This window comes from Vidua macroura, chromosome 4, assembly GCF_024509145.1.
Source record: "Vidua macroura isolate BioBank_ID:100142 chromosome 4, ASM2450914v1, whole genome shotgun sequence".
In the NCBI taxonomy this organism is placed as follows: Eukaryota; Metazoa; Chordata; class Aves; order Passeriformes; family Viduidae; genus Vidua; species Vidua macroura.
Genome location: NC_071574.1, coordinates 27067443 through 27087336, shown reverse-complemented (window position 1 = coordinate 27087336; position 19894 = coordinate 27067443). Strand labels below are relative to the sequence as shown.

The following is a 19894-nucleotide window of genomic DNA, read 5'->3' as shown; positions in this document are numbered from 1 at the left end:
TTTTTATTCATAAGTAAACTTGGGAAATCATTTGACTGAAAGAAATGGGACATTTTTCAATAAATGTGGTCATCAGCCAGGAAACAAAGTTCATTTTGTGTCATGACTAAATGCTGTATTCTCCAGAGTTCTGACTTATTTTAGATGTATAGTTATCTTAATGCATAGCCTGACTAAAGGATGGTTGTGGAAAGTGCTGCCTGACATTTTGGGTATGCCTTCAGCCCCAGTAATTGATAATTCACCATAGAGAAGATTATTCTCCACAAGAGTGTTTGACAGTTGATAAAGCAGAAATTTAGGAGAAGAAATTTTTAGTAATTTATGGATGTCCTTTACTGCATTGGTTGCCATTTCTTTTAAAAAAATGAAAAAAAAAAAAAGGTGGAAAATTATAATTTATTTTCAGGTATGGGGCTCCAGACTTACAGCAGTAAATTCTTACAGGGAGCAGGAGTAATTCCTTACAGAAGATTCAAGGGCAATGATACCCACCTAATAATTCAGAGAAAATGATTACAATGTTGTAATGAGATGAGAAATGAACTGTATTTCTTTTTGTTAAAAAAGTACTGGTTCTGTTTTGAGACTAGGATCAAGTAAGACAAGGGAAGTAGGAAAGGTGAGAGAGTGGATACTGATGGCTGAATGGGGCCAGCAGGTTGCTCAAATGGAACTATGAAGGAATCCTTTTAGCCTCCAATATTTTATTTTAGAAAAATGTTTCTGGCCTCGCTGTTACCATGAGATCTGTTCAGCTTTATGTATACATAGCCTTTGATGGACTTGAGAAAATGAGCACTCATACCATAGGAGAGAGTTTATAATCACTATGAATAATTGTTATTTAAAAGATTCTCTATTACAAGAATTTTTATTGCTTTCTGTTTCTTCTCGCAGAACCTGAAGTGAACCGAAGTATATTTTATTCTAATATAATTTGTGACTTTTAATAGCTGATACTTGATTTCACCACCCTTTTGTTTTTAGTTAGAAATATTAAATACACAACTATAAAGCAACCAGAAAGTAACTAAATTAAAAGCTTGAAGTGATGGTTGATTTGAGTCCTTAAATAATTCTCTATTCTACTTTGTTTTGGCTTTTTTTCTCTGACTGACTGACATGATATATGGATTCAAGTGAACTTCTCTTGTTTTGATAGCTTGAATATGGTTTTACTGATCCAGTGTAACAGTGATACTGCTCTCTCTACAAAAAAAACCCCTCCAAAGACATAAACATACACAAAACCCCAACAAACCCCTGCCCCCTGCAATCAAACAAACAAACAAAATCTCTACAATACAAAAATCATCGGAAAAATTCCCCAAACCAACCTCTCTGCAGCAGCCCTCTGTATAACTCTGTCTTTCCTGGTGTCAGAGGTGGGATCGTGAAGAACAGGGTGGCTTGGACAATGAAAGAGCAGCACAGAGAACTTCCTGGGCTGTCACTCGGCATTCAGCTAAGCTATCCTGCACTGCACAGATCTTCTGGGAGTGGGCACAATGCCTGCCTTTTTTCCACTGGCTGCCAGGCTCGTGTGATAGTGGCAGCAGAGCCCTCCTTCCTGGGGCTGCTCTCACAGGTGGTGGGAGGGTTGGTCTCTGAAGTCCCTACCCCGTGCTGGCAGTTTTTGCTGTCCAAACGAGAAAGAGAAAAGTACAATTTGTGTTCTGCTGAAGGTGATTGTCATTCTTCTTGCTTCTCTCTTTGTCTGCTGTTTGCCAAGCTGCCTGGACCCAATCCAGTGTTTCATGAGCTGCAATGGGATGGAGCTTCTTAGTCTGGCTTTTTCCTTTTGCATCTTTTTGAAGTGTTTACCTGGGAAACTTAGAGAAACTCAAAGTCTTTAGATCAGCAAGGGTCAACAGACAACTGCTGAGGCCAGCCCTGGAGCCTCGTGGGGAGCTACTCTCAAGCTGTCTAGTTTCCCTTGACCATAGAAAAATTCGGAGAGATGAAGAGCTTGTTTAAAGAAAAACATATATTGCTGCTCAGTGGCAATTGTATGTGAAGGTCTATGCTTTTCTGCAGTCACTCAGGATTGCACAGTGTCAAAAAATCTGTGTAATGAACTTAGAGCTATTGAAGCAACAGGATAATTACTTCCAGAACCCAGATGACAAATGATCTCAGTGTAGACTCTTTTTGACTTCATTCCCTTTGCAGTGGATGAACACTCAAAAAAAAATTGCAGTAGTCCCTAAACCACCCATTCTCTCTGAAGGGAATGGTTAGAGGAATGGTATTTGGGAAGAGTACGGGGAAATAAAAGGTGATGGGAGATTATGACCAAGAAATGTGGAACAAAGTTTGGTTAATGCCTGGCTATCCAGGCTTTTTGATGTGGTTGGAAGGCAATGAAGGTACATGTACTTCTCTCCAGTCCACTTTGTAGCTAAGCTGGTGGAAAATAATTGTGAATCTGCAGCTAGTTCTCTGTATTGGTTTTGAAGGTGTAGTTAACAGCCATAGCCAGTGCTGTGGCAATTTAAGATATTGGAGTAGCACATCTGACAAAAGATTGGTGTTAAATGACAGTCTTTGATGGTCAGATATGAATGTAAGTAAGGACTGGAATAAAAGAGCTCTCTCTTCTTGCCAGAGAAGTATTCTGTGCATCTTGAAAAATTGCATTTGTAGCATATTCACAGTATTTACTCCTTAAAATCTTACTTTTAAATTAATCTCTTTTAGCCTGTAATTTGATGTTCTGGTTAGTCTTTAAGTAACCTTTCAGTTCCTGGTTAGTGTAATCTACAGGAAAACATAAAATAAACTGAAATCTTGTAGATAACACTGTCTGGAAAACAGAAAACTGTCTTATACAGCATCTGGAATGATCTGTGCCCTCGAATTTATATGTGGAACAGAGTATAAATCAAAGCTATATGGAATTTTTCAGCAGAGCTAAACCAAAAAGTCTGTAACAGAAAAGCTACCTGAATTCATCATGAGTTGCTAAAATCAAAGAAAGGTTTTATGGAAGAATTCTTTCTGAAAAAATCGAGAGTTAAGTATCAAAACTCTGCAAAACTCGAGTGTTTTCTTCAGCCTAATTAGGTTGCAGTTTCAGTGACTGAGCTATAATTTCTTGTTTAATGGAATGACATAAGAAAGGAAGAGGATTATGAATACAAGTTGAAAATCTCTTTTCAGTAATGTTATTGCCTTGTCAAGTAGCAAGACTGTATTTATCACACTTTCTCCTTAGAAATATTATCTGGGTGCTGAAAGGTACTGACTTAAAATTTTGCAGAAACAGACTTGACTAGCATTCTAATTAGGATGAATTGTGGCTATTTTTGTGAATAGGAGAGCTACTAAAACACATTTCCAACTGGAAATTAATTTTCTAAAAAATGTAGTTATTTATTTTAAGCTTGTTTTTATTTTGTAGAGGAGAAGCTTGTTGATACATTTGCTAGTTCATTTTGTCAACTCAAATTGGTAGCAACTCTGCTGTTTGAGTGTGGGATGGTATTTGTAGCTTTTCTTTGTTTTTCAAAAAGTAAGCAAGGAAAGGTATGCAGATAGGTTTTGCTTTTTTTACTTTTTGTTGCAGGAGCAATTTTTTATTAGCTAATGGAAACATTTTGAGCATATTTTTTGGTAATTTAATAAACATTTAGAGTTCTTATCCCACTAGAAACTGAGAGACATTAATGAAATGTAATGTGACAGCTTAATGAGGCAATATCTACTTCACCTGCTAGTCATTTCTTTCCCCATAAAAAACATGGATAAGTCTCAGACTTGATTCAGTTTTTGACAGCAAGCTTTATTCCGTTGGCAGCATTTGCTTCAAAATATCAGAGAAAAGAAAGAATTGAGTATTATTTATGCTATGTACTAGCGAAGTTTTAAAGGAAAAATACTTGGCACAAGGCTTCATTTATTTTTTATTTTTGAAGCTCTTCACTAACAGAGTTTGAGCATCAGAAGGACAAGATTTTTTACTGTGTTTCACAAAAAGGCTGGAACAGGAATTAATTTCTGGCTTTTATTACCTCAGAGGTTGACTTGTGTTGATATAAATTCTGGATTCAGTTTGGTTTTGTTTTTTTTTTTTTTTTCCTTTTTTTGGATGGGTAATGTAATCAAAAGTCTGTAAAGTAGAATTTATGATTTCTAAATTACATGATTATTCCTTCACTCTGCAGCAGAGAAACCATTAGTTCTCAAGCATGCTCCATTATGTTATCAGTTGTGGGACTCTTTATCTATTGATAAAGCATGAGGTTTTGTTTGGTTTCCAGATACATAATACTTAGTTGGAATGTAGCACACTGTAGGCAGCAAACAAAGCATATGTTCCTGTACCTTTCCTGCACAATATGACTTCTGCAATGTCTGGAGGTGATTAAGAATATGGAAAACAAGTTCTCATGAATATGACCACATCTGTCTTTTTAACGAAATTCTCCTATGGGGTTTGAAATTCCAACATTCTGAGCTCCTTAGAAACCCTTTCGGTAACTGAAGGATTTCTCAGAACAATATTTAATGGGTTGTATTTAAAGAAAACATCATGTATTGTGGCAAAAGAGAAGGGAAATAGTGTCTCAAGTCATCAGCTACAGGAGCATTTTTCGGTTCCTTCCTCAATAAAATCGCTGGTGATTTTAACTGCAGTTTTCCTTTAAGCAGATAAAACCAATTGCATGATCTTTATTTTAGTTTTCCAAAGGCCTAAGATTAAATATTTTTAAGTCCAAGTTCTCTTCATTTGTCTAGTGTATCTTAATCTGTGACACTCGAGTCATGTGTAAGGTTCGTTTCTATCAGGGAATTAACTAGAGTATGAGACAGTGTTACAGTGATTAAATACTACTGTAGGTTCCTTCTCTTCCTGCTCTGGTGTATGTGTGCAAAATAAAGCTCTGCTTTACTTTAGTATTTTTATTTCCTTGTAGTCATAAGAGCTCTTGAATGGATGGATGTGCTGCAAATACTTTACATTATATCAGTCCTGAGTGGCCAGATACTCTCTTGAGAAAAACAACAGCTTGTTTGTCATGAGTTATGTACTCTGATGGCTCTGACATGGAAGGCCAGTGTTCTGCAGTACCACGAAACTAGCAGTCAAGTTCCAACATGAAATTCTGCTGTTATCTACCAGTTTTCTGCTGTTAACATTACCTATGTTTCTTTTGAGTTTTCAGTGAAAATTAGCTAGCCAAATAAGCTTATATTAGAAAACAGAAACCAAAACCAGCCCCTTGAGGTATTGTGGATTTTCTCCGTGGATCCAGCTCCAACATTTCACTGAGTGACAGAACACATTGTCCCACAAGGAACCCCTTAGAGTGGGGAAGAGATTAATGTACAATTTTTGTGATTCTTCTGAATGCCAAGGTCCTGGTACACATTCAAGACCAGCCAAAGTTTTTCTTGTGGTAGAGTTTAATACTGATAACATTAAATGGATTTTTTTGAATTTATTTTCTTAGACTGGTGTATAAAGGAGAACCACGTGAGACTGTGTGTCTGTCAGACTTTTTCACAAGGGCCTGGATGTGCCCTGAAAACATTCTTCTTTAATATAAGTGAAACTGGAGCTTCTGAGATTATTATTGGCCTTCATTGGTCTTTGATAACAGTACTTCTAAATAGTTTGTTGAAGGAAACAGTACATATTTTATAGTATTTAATAGTACAAAAGGTTAGGTTTCATGACATTTATTTGAAAAAATGGTAGCAACTTCAGCTTACATTTCCAATAAGGTGAGACACAAAGAACTGCTGCTTATAAATTTTTCACTAGGGAGAGAAAAGAAAACTCTATCAGTAGCTCAGTCAGCCTGGTGTGTATGCAGGGAAGGCCCGGGAGAAGCAGAAAGAGATGGCCAGATGTCAGCTTGGTGGGGAAATTTTTATCCATTTCTCTTCAGGTTATGTGCTGTTTCATGAGAGAATGAATGGTAAACATATGGAATAAGTTATGGGGAAGTTATTTTGAAGTAAAAAGCATGGATGAAGTCAAATGACACCTAGACTTCTTTCTAGAGAAAGGCAGTATTGAGGGATGTTGTGAGAAAACAGGATGGATGAATTAGCGCCATCCTAAAGTAAGGAGATACTGAGAGCCAGGTGGCCTTTTAATCCTAATTTTTTTTTTTTTTTTTTTTTTTTTTTTTTTTAATTCCTTGAATACTTGTGTTCTGAAGTATCCATCTCCAGCCTGGTTCTAGGGAAGTAAAGTTAAAATACGGGTATTGTAGTGTTGTTGGTTTGGTAACAACTGTATTACTATGGACAATAGAGTAGAGAACATTTTGCCACTAGTTCACGCTTTTGTGGTCTGTTGAGATGTCATGAGCTGTGATATTAGTTTCAAAATATGACAAAACTGACAAGTTAATGAGACAAAGGTTATCGTCCTTAGGCAACTGGAAGGAATTGCCCTTCACAAGTAGAGTACCATGCCGCATTAGGCACAGTGGTATAGGGAAGACTGTGCTGTATGGGATGGTTAACAAAAATGCTCAGTATGGTGATCAATTTATTACTCAAGGAGGCAGTAGGGAACCATTTAAAAAGGCTGTTCCCTGTGTTATTTTGGTCCATTTCGAAGGCTACCTTTTTACATATTCCATCTCTTTCTTTCTCATCTTCACATAAATTGCTATTTTGGTCTGATCTTACTTTGTTGAATACAACTAAAAATAAACTTTCCTATCAATGTAATTTGCTCCTGAGATCATCCAGGACTTATGTCTTAATTGTGCTGTGTTGTAAATGTGATATGGTACAAATGAGATAAAATTAAATATTCTCCTTTTGTGTTTGGGGACTATCTCTCCATGGTGCTATATGTTTCATGACTTAATTTTCAATAAAATTGTAGGGGGCTTAGTTTGGAATTAATGCCCTCACAGTCCTGTGCTCACTGCAGAATCAAAGAATTGATTTAGGTGTAGCTAAGTGAAAAAAGCTTCTTCACATTAACTGTTACAGTTACACAGTGTTCTGTTGTTCTGTATCATGGATCTCACATAAAAATTGTAGAAAAAAAAAGTTTGTTTTGAATTAGTGCAAGGGGTATTGGAATCTGAACAGTTCATTATTGCTCCAATGTCTCTGGTTTTATTTTGCTTTTCTACCAGAAGCCTTTCTTAAACTGCAGTATTTACATTCAGTGCTTTAGCTCACAAAGGAAGACCCCCCACAGTAGGTGATCCTATCCTTGTCTGACTGTGCTTTTACACTGAAATGTATGAAATAAAAGCCTTAGTACAAACAGTACAAATAAATTCACTTAGTGTGCATTGTAAAATCAGGAAATTTATGTTTATACTTAAGTGCTAAAAGACCTCACTGTATAATTGTTTTGAAACAGAGTGAAGAAAACTTTATGTTCATGTGGACTACTGTATCTGGCCTCTTCTCCCATCTGGCCTTCCTTCCTTCAGCCTCATACCCTCCAAGGGCCTTGCACAGTTGCTTTCCTTGCATGTAATCTGGCCCTTGAGCTTTATTATTTTAAATTTTTCTTCACTTACACAAGTCAAAATCTGGAATTCCACTTCCAGATGTTTTAGATCAAGAATGAGAGATAGGAGTAACTTCCTAAAATTCAAGGGTGATTGTGTGAGATCTGTAAAGAGAGATCAGTGGTAGTGGAAAAATGCCAGCATCACACTGCTTTGTGAGCTGAAGCATCGAATTGTAATAGAGGGGGAAAGTAAGTTAGGTGTCAGAATGTGTTTAGTGTTTCTTTTTTGTTGGTACTAAGGCAGCAATAAAAGACGTAGTCTTACATGACAGTGGGAGAATCAGGAGTAGTATTTGGTGTTTGTTGACTAAAGAAAACAGGATTTTAATGTAAATATCTCTCCAGAAGGAGACACTAATTATGTGGGTCCTTGGAAGAGGAGTTCAGAAAAGCTTTGTTAATTGTTTCAATGCTGTTCATGCCAGAATCAACCATTTAAGCTGTTATTACCTTTCCCTCATTAGTAAAGCACTCCAAAACTCCTGATAAAATTACTCATTTACTGAAGGTGCTTAGAGGCTTCCTGTAGCCTACTGAGGTCATTTATGCAACTGATGGTGGCATCATGTTTGGGGATGCTGAAGGCACATTATCTGATCATGGACAGTGGGAGGGAGGATCAGATTCCCTCTCTTTCCCCGGAGGAGGTGGCAGCTGGGAGGAGGTTGCCAAAGGTCTGGTTGATTCGCTTCTCAGCTGACTGCAATGAGGTGCCTGGGGGAGGGTGAGTCTGTAGGAGAGAGCAAATGGAGGGCAGGAACAGCTTGTTCCTGCTGTACCTTCTCAGCCAGTGGGACTCGGATCCGCTGTTCCAAGGCCATGTGGCTTCAGAGTGTGAGTGTGAGGCAGCTGCTGAGGAGAGCATGGGCACAGCAGCACTGACAGCAGCACTGAGGCACAGCTCTGTCCAGCACAGACTGGACACTGCTCAACTGCACTGCCTCGAAAATGGAAAGTAAAGTTAGCCACCCTCCAGGGAAATGTCCTCTAACCTTTGTAGTGGTTTAAGTACAAAATATTGTCCCTCTGCAGGTTTGGCCTTGGGAGAAGGCAGAGGTTGAGGTTGCACGTAGTTATTACAGTTCCTGCAGAACTGAGCTCTTATTCTGCTCAGCACCTGAGCAAGTAACAGCCCCAACCTCAATCAATTAATCCACTTTATATTTTTTTTTCCTGTAAAATAAACCAGGTGGCTTGATTCCCAGTTGCTTGGCTTTGGTCATTAAACTATATGCCTTCTCAGACATATGAGTCTGAGTACCCTGTGATAGACAAGCCAAGTGGATCAATGGAGCTGTGTGTTTTCTTGAAGTTTTTGTTAAGCTGTGGGATAAAACACGGCTTATTTTGAATTGAGAGAAAAAATATAATTCTCCTTCACAGCAATGAAGGGAATTGGTTGAGCACAGGTTTTCCTTCCAAAAGCACTCCTCCCGTACTTCATACTTTTGCCAGTTTCATGTGGAACTTCCTGAATTTCTCTCTCACTACATGTATAATGTAATATATGCGTGGTACTGAAATGTGGCTAGAGTATTATCTTTACTAAAGATGAGCATGGCTGCCTCCATGAAACGATTGTAAGTACACTCCCTTTGCATTAAAAGCTTGTTCTTGTTCTATTAATGGTTATGTAAGCAGCACTAAAATATTGCCTCTCCCTGTCTAGACATCAAAATATGGGATTTGGAAACCTCATGCTAACACTGAAGTTTTAGAACGAGCTCAACACTTCCTACCCAATAAGTTGGTAACCTCTTTTTCTGATAGGTTTACCTTTCCCAGCCAGGGAGTAAGATCCTTTGAGCTCAAAGTGAAACTGCTTTCCTACTGCCTGCCTGCCTTCCTCTAGAAAGGGAAAATATTGCCAGTAGAGCAGCAGTTACATAATACCCTGTAGACAAAATAGTGGAGGCGGCACATTGTTCAGTAATCTGACGTGTTCCTTTGCCAAACAGTGTTTTCCATGAAAAAACTTGTTGGCATAAGGAACTTGATATATCGTGTCACTTTATCCCTGTCTCTCCTTCCCTGTACGTATTAAATTTCTTACAAACAGGTGAAGTGATCTGAGTGAGATTAGCCAGTGTTCCAAGTTTGCTAAACAAAGAACTGGAAACAGCAGGAGTACTTTCAAGTGATGGTGATGACGGCTGGTGTAAATTTGGGATCAAAGCTAGTCTCATACTAAAAAAAAAAAAAGTTTAATTATTATTCTGAAAGAAAGAGGAATGGAAAAGGATACCTATTCTGGCATGCCCAAGATAATTAAATTAGATTCAAGCATACTTGCTTGCACATTAGGAAGTACTTCCCTAGCTTAGAGCACAGCAGGTGGTTCCTCGTGTCTTCTAAGTCTCTTCCTTTGGATGTGTGGGCTTTGACAATATATTTTTAGAGAATAGCACTGACAAAAGGTAATACAATTCAGCAGCAGCTAGGTCTATGAAAATTGTAGGCATTCCAATGCTCCTTTTATTTCCTGTGGTCTTCTGTGTCGAACCGGCCCACTGCACTTCAGCTACTGAGTGCCACTTTCTCTGTGGACAGACACACTCAGCTGCTTGTGTCTTCCAAAGCAAAAGCAGCTTTAAGTGATGTAACAGCACTGCATCTGTTTTAATAAAAGCAGCATGCTGTAAGTCCAGGATTTTTTTCAGGAAGCACGTGATCTTGATGAAAGACTGTAAATTACTGTCCAAAGCAAAGGCCTTAGTGAACACTCTGTCATAGAGTGATACAGTAGGACTGCATGGAGGAGGTCTTTGGAAAGTCGATAGAGTATCTGTCCCTCTGCGGATGTTGTTTCCTCATTTTTTCAAATGAATTTCATTTGCTGCTCTAAGAATGGCATTTACTTAGGATAATGCAGTATCTATTTAGGAAGTTCACATGCCAGCAACAGCCCTGTGATCAGAAACAGCTCCTTGCTATGAAGTATTACTGCAGTGGTGGTAAACTCCTGTGCAGACCTGCCAATAAAATGAATAGAAGTGAATATCTTACGTAAAGCCTTAGAACACCTAGAAATGGGATGATGACATAACTCATCAGTAAGTCATTTTCCCTAGATACTGTTTGAAGTCAAATGATGGAATTTCTGTTTGAAGTAATGAGATCAGGAAAACAAGTGCTCTTCCTCAGGAAACAAATCAGTTGAGAGACTCCTGAAGAGAAATGCAAACCTTGTTTGCACCTTGGCCTTTTCCCTTACCACACAACAACCCCCGTGTCCATTAGATATACCCATCAGCCAATCTAAACTTTTTGATGTCAAAATCTAATGCAGTTTTTTGTATTTCCCTTTTAGGTGTTGAGGTCTTACCAGGCAAGGGTTGATTTTCTCTTCTTAAGCAGTAAGAGAGGAAATCTTCTTTGGCTTCCTTCATTAGGGAGTCATTCTCCATGAGGGGCTGGATTACCTTTCTCAGGCTTCAGCTGTGTGAAGAGTGTGGATCCCACCTTTCCACCTTGTTCTCTTCATTGCTTTGTTATGCTCAAAACCCCTTGTGTCATGTGGTATTTACCTTGAGCCCAGGCTCTATTCTTAACCAGGTTGAAGGATTTTAGTATTGTTAACTTAAATAAAGTAGTACATACAAGATTCCTCTTTCTAGAGATTATTTTGCAGGAGTTATTTCTTTTCATGAGCCCTTGCCTGAAGTAGAATTGCCTCAGAAATTCTCCAAGTTATGAGTAGGCAAAAGCTGCAGAGACTAGAATTAAAATATTATCATATTTTTTTGTCATTTCACCTGATGCTCTACATGTGGCCAATATAAAAATCAAGCTAAGTGCTATTTATTTTTTATCTTTTCCCCCAAAGATCTTGAATTGTAAAAGGTATCTCAAATTCTCGGTTTTGTCTAGATTATTCACCTGAGCTTACAGATGATCCACCAGATTATTTTTGTGGGTTTCTTTTTTTTTTTTTTAGGTTGAATTAATACTTCAAAGCTTGCTTTCCTTTGTGGCTTATTGGGCAATGAAGTACCACAATATGCATTCAAAGTAAGAATTAGTAATTCTGTTTGACTAATCTCTGAGCTCTCAAAACTTTTCAGACAGATGGCATGAAATGAATTGCCAAAGCCCCTGCACTACTGCTGAGTGATGTAAATTATTTAATTGAACTCTGACAGCTTCCTAACCAAACCATAAACCTTACATTATGCACTAGGTATACATTTGGATTAAGATAAACTCATTTGTAAGTAATGATAAATGAAGAAGGATTCCCATATATGTTGCAGGAAGAGTTATAAAAACATACTGCTAATATTGTTTATAAACAAGACAAACAGTTGCTATTAGTGTACCATACTGAATGTAAGTGGTCCAACCTCAGGAAACTTGCTTAGTGCATGAGGGAAAGACTGTTTCTACCTGGACTCCAGCAAAGCCTTTGACACTGTCTCCCACAGCATTCTCCTGGAGAAGCTGGCAGCCCATGGCTTGGACAGGAGCACTCTTTGCTGGGTTAAGAAATGCCTGGAAGGCCGGGCACGGAGAGTGGTGGTGAATGGTGCTGCATCCAGCTGGTGCCAGACACTTGTGGCGTCTCCCAGGGATCAGTGTTGGGCCCAGTCCTCTTAGACACCTTTATTGATGATCTTGATGAGGGGATTGAGTCCACCATTAGCCAATCTGCAGATGACACCAAGTTGGGGGAGAGAGCAGTCATCTGCTGGAGGATAGGAGAGCTCTGCAGAGGGACCTGGACAGGCTGGATCCATGGGCCAAATCCAACAGTATGAGATTTAACAAGACCAAGTGCCAGGTTCTGCACTTTGTCCTCAAAAAGCCTCTGCAGCACTACAGGCTGGGGACAGAGTGGCTGGACAGCATCCAGACAGAAAGGGACCAGGGGGTGCTGATTGATAGCAACTGAACATCAGCCAGGGTGTGCACACATGGCCAAGAAGGCCAAGGGCATCCTGGTCTGTGTCAGGGATAGTGTGGCCAGCAGGAGCAGGGAGGTCATTCTCCCCCTGTACTGGCACTGCTGAGGCTGCAGCTTGAGTGCTGTGTCCAATGCTGGGCCCCCCAAATTAGGAGGGATGTTGAGATGCTGGAAAGTCTCCAGAAAAAGGCAATAAAGGCTGGCAAAGGTCTGGAACACATGAGGGGCAGCTGAGGGAGCAGGGGTTGTTTAGCCTGGAGAAAGGAGGCTCAGGGGACACCTTTTCACTCTACAGTTCTCTGAAAAGAGGCTGTAGCCGGGTGCGGGTCACTCTCTTCTCCCAGGCAACCAGCAACAGGACAAGAAGGCACAGCCTTAAGATGTGCCAGGGGAAGTTTAGGTTGGATCTTTGGAAGAAAGTCTTCACAGAAGGGGTGATTGGTCATTGGAATGGGCTGCCCAGGGAGGTGGTAGAGTCACCATCCCTGGAGGTGTTAATGAAAGATTGGATGTGGCACTCAATGCCATGGTCTGGTTGACATGGTGGTGTTCAGTCACAGGCAGGACTGATGATCACAAAAGTCTTTTCCAACCTAGCTGATCTTGTGATTCTGTGATTCTGATGAGGAGTGGCTGAGGGAGCTGAGGGTGTTTAGCCTGGAGCAAATGAGGCTCAGGGGTGACCTTACTGGTCTCTACAACTACCTCAGAGGAGGTTGTAGCAAGGTGGGGGTCAGGCTATTTTCAGAGAGGCACAGAATGTTTGGAGTTGGAAGGGACTTCTTGAGATCATCTAATCCAAGCCTCCTGCTAAAGCAGGTTCACCTAGAGCAGGTTGCACAGGATTGTGTCCAGGTAGATTTTGAATATTCATGAAGGAGAGTCTACAACCCCTCTTCTTTTGATCTCTTAACCTCTACTTTTCTCAACAAGAAGTAGGATAAGAGGAAATGACCTGAGGTTGCACCAGGGGAGGTTTAGATTAGATATTAGAAGAAATTTATTATTTAAAAAGGTTGTCAAGCACAACAGGAACAGGCTGCCCAGGGAAATGTTTCACACCTGTGAAGGTGTAGATGTGGCAGTTAGGGACATCATTTAGTGTTGGCCTTGGCAGGGCTGAGTTAATGGTTGGACTTAATCTCAAAGGTCTTTTCCAGCCTAAATGGCTCTATTATTCTAAGTTGATGCTATGTCAACAGTGACCTCTTTTTTTTTCCTAAGGTTTTTAAATTAGGTATAATAATGTCCTTCACTTATGTAATCTGGTTTGTATTTATGTATTGAATAGATGAAAGTACAATAAGAATCTATTCCTGTAGGGGAGAAGATAGCTGTGTTAACTTGTTACATAACTGCCCCTATAGTCACTACAATGAACAGAAAAAGTAGTGAATATAAGTTAGAGGGTGCCTCTGTGTATGGCAAGATGCAGTTTTCATGCTAAAAACAGTTGCTGAACATATAGACTTAAGCTTCTTTGCTGAACACTTTGGTAGAAATAGCTGTTTCTTTATTTCTTGACAGGTAAGGAAATAAAACCTGAGAACAATATACATGAATTGGAGCTGGACTTTTTATAACCTTTGGATAATGGCTTTCAAAACCAGAAAAGCTTTTAATTCATACTACTTAGTGAAGACTAATGTCACAAATGTCTAGCCTTTATTGGAGTTTGGTATTAGATACTGTGGCTTACCTTTACACAGAGATGTAGTTTGTTCAGAACATTCCTCTCTTTCTATAGCTACAGTGTTTTGTTTCTAAATGTGCTGTTCTGCCTTCTTTTCCAACAGTGCAACCTTAAAATGTTTTCAGCTCAATACCTGACTTCAGCTATCCTAGCAGATAACTAGAAGGCTGCACTTAATAAGGGAGGAGAAATGTAACAGCAATCACAGTGCTGACACAAAGTAAATGAAGGGCACAGCTTTCTGGAAAATGGAGTCATGTAATAGCAAGAGAATTCGAAAGCAGTGGGATATCCAGTCTGCAGAGCTCCCCTGAGACTTCTTCTTGGAGAAATGAGCACTTGGAGAGATGAGCACCCACTTCTAGCCACATTCATGAAGATTTTCCTTAAAATGCCAATGTGGAGGAAACTAATCTGAAAACATAGTTTATGAAATAAAAATAGAAGAATAAAATGCAGATTCAAAAAAGAACCTTCTAGAATCACTCAGATACAAGTCAGGCTATATCTAAAGAAATATGAATATTTCTTTAAGGTCAGAATTGACATAATTTTCTCTTTTTGTCCTTGACTGAATGATATTTGTATCTCACAAAGTATTTAAAAGATAAACAGAACAAATGCATGAAAATAGTTTTTTAAATCCGTCCATAATGTGTTCTCATGCTGTAGGATGAAAGAGGATAAAATTTAGATTCTACCAGGCTTTTTAACTGTGCAGCTTTGTTCCAACAAAATAGTCTTAGAGACACATATTTCAAAGCATAAAATATGTATATGCTCCCTAGCCTTTTTATTGAAACTCTTCTTTAGTTAGTGGATCAAAAAGCTTGTTACAGTTTCTAAGGATTGAGCATTAAAATGCAAATTGTTTTTAAAAACTATTTTTAATTGCTTGGTATTTCTCTGTAATGTTGCTTTCAAGCAACAACAAACGTTGAATACAGTTCCAGAATTGGCACCTCAGAGAATCTGACATATACACTGCTGAAGCTAAACTAGGTTTAGTGGAGAAATTATTCTGATGCCTTGTTAAGTCTTCAAGTCAATAACATATGTATGGCAATCGTTGCATGCTGTCACAGGACAGTCAGGAAGGTCTGTTGTCTCTGAACAAAATAGTGACCCAAAATAGAGGGTGCCTTTGGTTGCTCACCTTCTTCCTAAGCTTTTTTGGTGGGTTTTTGGTTTTTTTTCTCTTTTGTTTAGCCTCTGATGCTGTATCACTATAAGTAAATCATTCCCTACAGAGGAAGAGAGAGAGAGCCTTCTGACAGAGTCCAGAGTCAGTTCCTCTTAAATGCAGTATAAAGCAGATTCTGGATAAATTTCTTGTATTATTGTGAAGCTTCTAGAACTCATAAAATAGCTCTAATAGCTCTGGGTTCCCAAAATAGCTCTACTGTGAGACTGCAAGGTATTTGTTTGTTTTGTGGGCTAGGTGCCAGATTTTTTCTGCATAGAAATGCGTTTGGAGAACAATTTCACAGGGTTTCTTAGCCCTCACAGGACATTCTGTGCAAGACTGCAATCTACTCTCTCTCCAAATTTGTTAAAATGCTTTTTATTGACAATGAATTTATTTGCTGAATTTAGCAGAAGTAATTTGCTTTTGGTAAAAAGAAATGATCCTGTATCTCTCAAAAGACGAGCCCATCCACATACTTAGAGAGCAGTCATTTTCCACCGCTTGGATTGCCATCTTTTCCCAATAATGGCACTTCAGGAGTTCTGCCCACCCTGTTCCAGGGAAACATGTTAATCCACTGTTGTACATATGCCTGACTGCAACTCCTTGAAGTTTTGGTTTGGCTCTTTAGCTGGAAGGTTGTAGGTAGCCTGTTGGCTGAGTTATTTGCAAGTTGTGTAAAACCAAGATCAGATTTGCTTCTTTTGTTGGCTGACATTGGGACTGCCTGAGCACCAGGAAGCACAGATGTCACTCACCAGCAAAGAGTTGGGTGGTACTTAGGTTTTATTGTGGGGGAGGGAGGGGGAGAAGCTTGCCAAGGTTTTAGTTTTGAGGGAATACTTCTGAGTAACAAAGGGAAAATAGTGTGTCATGCAGGATTTAGTCTGTAATGTAATGCTGATTTCAGTTCTTCACATTTTTCAACGCTAGTCATCTCTGGCACACCTCTAGAGAGTGGCCCTTTTTAAATACAAATTATCTCTCAGGAAAGATAAAATTTCCTATACTAAAATCCTTTTTTCAGAATTAGTGGTTTCCTGTTCTGGTAGAAGTCCTCTTTTTCAGTTTTTGGAGTTTTTTGTCAGATGTGGAAATCTTATTAATGCTGAAGAAATGTTTGCAATAAAGAGAAAAATCTGAAAAGAGTGAGAATTTATTTCTCAGGAGGACCTAGCCTTTATCACCAGAAAACCACTGTTTGGTGGATCCTTTGCTGACTGTGGAGCTGTTTCTGTAAGCTTCCCTCTTTTTGCGGACTGTCAGGTGCAGCAAAACATTGAAAGGGAAACCTCTCAAAGTGAGGAGGCAGCAAAGGTGGTGGATTAAGCGGTGTTTAATTGCCCTAATGCAAGTAAGGAGGGTATTTGGTACTTTGAGGTCTTTATACCTTCACATTCACATCACATCAGAAGTACCTTTTTCTGCAGTGGCCTTTGTCCGTGCTGTGCAAACAATAGTGACTGATACTTAATGCAGTTATAGAAAGATTGATGTAGTTATGGATGTCAGAGCTCAAAAAGTTCCACCTGGGGTTTGCAGACCCTGCTTCAGCCATGACACAGCCAGAGAATACTGTGTCAGGAGTTGCTGAGGATGAGTTGAGTTGTGAAATTGGAGTCCTTTTATCAAAAATCCGTCACATGCATCATGTGTTTTTGTGCTTCATGGGAAGACTCTAGTACCTCAGTACCTTGTGTCCTTGTTTTCATCTATTCAGCAGGCTGATAGATAAATTACATATTTTATATGATTAGTTTCTGGGAGATGTGCCATCTGTGCCTGTAAAATTTTTCTGTAATGATACTGTGAAAGAAAAAAATTAGTCAAAGGATGGGATGATATCAAAACAGGGTTTTTTAAGTAGTGGAAGAAACAGTGAGATGCAAAGATACGATGAAGGGGATTCAGTGAAAGTTGACCACCCAAACTGGGAAAGTCCTATCCTGCTTTTATAAATTTGACTAGTTGCCCTAAATGACCAAGTTCACCTCTCCATAAGTGCTTGTGTTGAACTATAATGAAGTATATAATTGACCTTATTCCATGCAGTCATCAAATTTTCTATTCCAGCAAATTCAGTGAAAAGCAGTGTTACGGAAATTGCACTGTACATTTTCTAAAGGAGTATTTTTCATAAAATAAAAATATCTGAAACCAATTTGGGTATCTGGATTATCTTATTACTAAAAAACTCCAAAACTTAAGAACTTGGCATATAGTGATATGTAATATGATATTTGAAACATAAAATGAAAAAAGTCTCTTTTCATAAAATGTAGTACTTTGTTCTGTGTTTTTAAAAAAACTCCAGGTATGGCAGTTTTGAGTTTTGTGCTTTCATCCTAGTATAAGCCTAAGCCACCCTCTGATCAAGTAGTTTGCCAAATATAGTTATGTTTCCATAATATTCTGGATGTGTGCCTAATCTCTTCTTCACATATGACTCCTGATTTTTACAGAGATTGACATCAAGAGGTGTTTCTGAAGTACGGGAATGTAACTGATACCCAAGTTTCTTCTTCGTATGCTGTTGACATCCAGGTGAAGGGTCTATTTTAGTAATAATCCAAGACATTAGTTTCTTCTGCCTGTAATTGTGCACCTAGATGAATACAATGGCTCACAATACCATCAGGGGTTCGTAAATTTTCAGTGTTTCTGTTAGCAAGTGTTCAGATTTCGGGCTCATTTCTGGTCTACGATATTCAACAGCAGAGTGTTGTCCTTGGAAAATCTTCTACTCAGCTTGCTACGTGCAAGTCTGGTGACAGACTACTCGAGGTATATGTTGAAATGCATCAGCCTGTTTGAGATGGTAACTAATTCAACTTAATTTCTAAAGACTGAAATTGGTTAAATGACCAGTTTAGCTACAGAACTGTCATTTGTTACAGAGAGTGAATAGAGTATTTTGCTACCCATTTTACTTAGGCTGTGAAAAGCTGACCCAGTTGACCCTACAGTAATTTGGCGACCTCAGAAATTACAAGAAAGTTCTTCATGCCTTTCTAAAGCTCTTACAAATACATGCTGCAATTTACTAATTTTCCCCTGCTCCCAACTTTAAAAAAAATTAGGAAATGATTCTATACACTGGCCACTGCAGTTATAAAAGGTATTTTTTATTCTTTGGTTTGTTTTTTTTTTTTTTTTTTTTTTTTTGTTTGTTTTGTTTTGTTTTGTTTTGTTTGGGTTTTTTTGGGGTTTTTTTTGTTTTTTTTTTGTTTTTTTTGGTTGGTTTTTTTTGGTTTTGGTTTTTTTTTGGCTAATATGTGTGTTTAACCTTACAAAGGATTCTTCAAAGAATACCATAAGCATTGTTTTCCTGATCTTGGAAAGTCCTCTTCCGTGTCTGTCTGCTTCCTTTTGCCTTCATCACCCAGTACCTCATTCTCAACCCAAAATAATCACTCATTTGAGTGATGTTAGTTTTAAAAGCTCAGATGATATTGATAGAGAAAATAAACTTTCAAGTATAATTTCAATCTAGCATATTATTCTAGAAATTCAAATTGAAGTGTTAGTATTTCAATTGAACGTGACAGGGAAAGTATTTCTTTGTAACACTTATGAATAAATTACCACAATGGTAACACAAAAAACGAGAGATGAAGGAAAGTGTTCATTTACATTTCAGTAGCTAGAAGGGCAGTATTTTAGTGGTTGCCTCATATGCCAGAAATGTGCCTTTTAATTTACTCTTAAGTGAACACAGATGAGTGGGATTTTTTTCACCACTAGTTTTCACAAATTTTTGAGGAGCATGGTTAAGTTTGAATGATGGACTTGTTACTTGCTGGGCTAATCAGTGCATAAAATCACTTCCAAAACTAAAAAGTAATTATGTGGGGTAGGATATGGAAGGGAAATAAAGTAGTAAAATAAAGTTAGGAAGCTGTTTGAAGATTAAAGCTGCAGATTAAACATTCATGAATAAATTATCAAAGGCTTATCTAATGGCTAAACCTTGGAAAAAGCTTGACAACACCCCTATGTCTGTTTTCTTGTTTGTCTAAAATGCTTACTTTATATAACTGTAGAAAGACTTTTTTGTTCAAGAGAAATCATTTAGTTTAAAAACATTCTGACTTTCTCCACAAGTGATTTCTGTCGTTTAAAGGAAATTTTTGTTTGTAAAAGCATACATCTGGCAAGTTTTCAGATGTGAGGCACAGGGCTCTGCAATTTTTTAAAGATTTTTTGTTGTTTCCCTTTCCAAAAGAGAGCACGATGTTTGTGTGTTACCTTGTGGACTTCATCTGCTTGGGTTTTTATGAGGTAATTTAAATAAATTTTTTTTCTTCTGGTTTCTTAATTCTTCTGAGAACATTTATGGAGGGGTTCTGAGTCTTTATTATATGTAATACTCTGAGTTGATAGACACTGAAGTAGTCATGGGAGATCAATGAGGTGGCCACTGGGAGAGAATCACACCCCATGTTGACATATAAACTATAACATACTTAATTTGGCAGGACAGATCCAGTAGGTGCAGCGATTCCTGTTCTACAGAAAGGCACGGATCACAAATCAGAGCTTCAGTCCTACACTTCAAACCTGTCCTGTGGCAGGGCAATGAGATACTCAGCAGTGTGTGGAGCA

At 38.5% G+C, this 19894-nt stretch overlaps 1 protein-coding gene and 1 long non-coding RNA gene across 2 annotated transcripts in view; both read left to right on the top strand.

The window, feature by feature from the left end:
* The window catches only part of COL25A1 (collagen type XXV alpha 1 chain), a 297981-nt gene that overhangs the window by 115342 nt on the left and 162745 nt on the right, over positions 1-19894 (top strand). The gene's annotated exons all lie outside the window — the stretch shown is intronic.
* On the top strand, positions 14210-19845 carry LOC128806771 (uncharacterized). Its single transcript, XR_008436941.1, has 3 exons — positions 14210-14635; positions 17752-17833; positions 19768-19845. It is a non-coding gene; the product is annotated as an uncharacterized LOC128806771 (long non-coding RNA).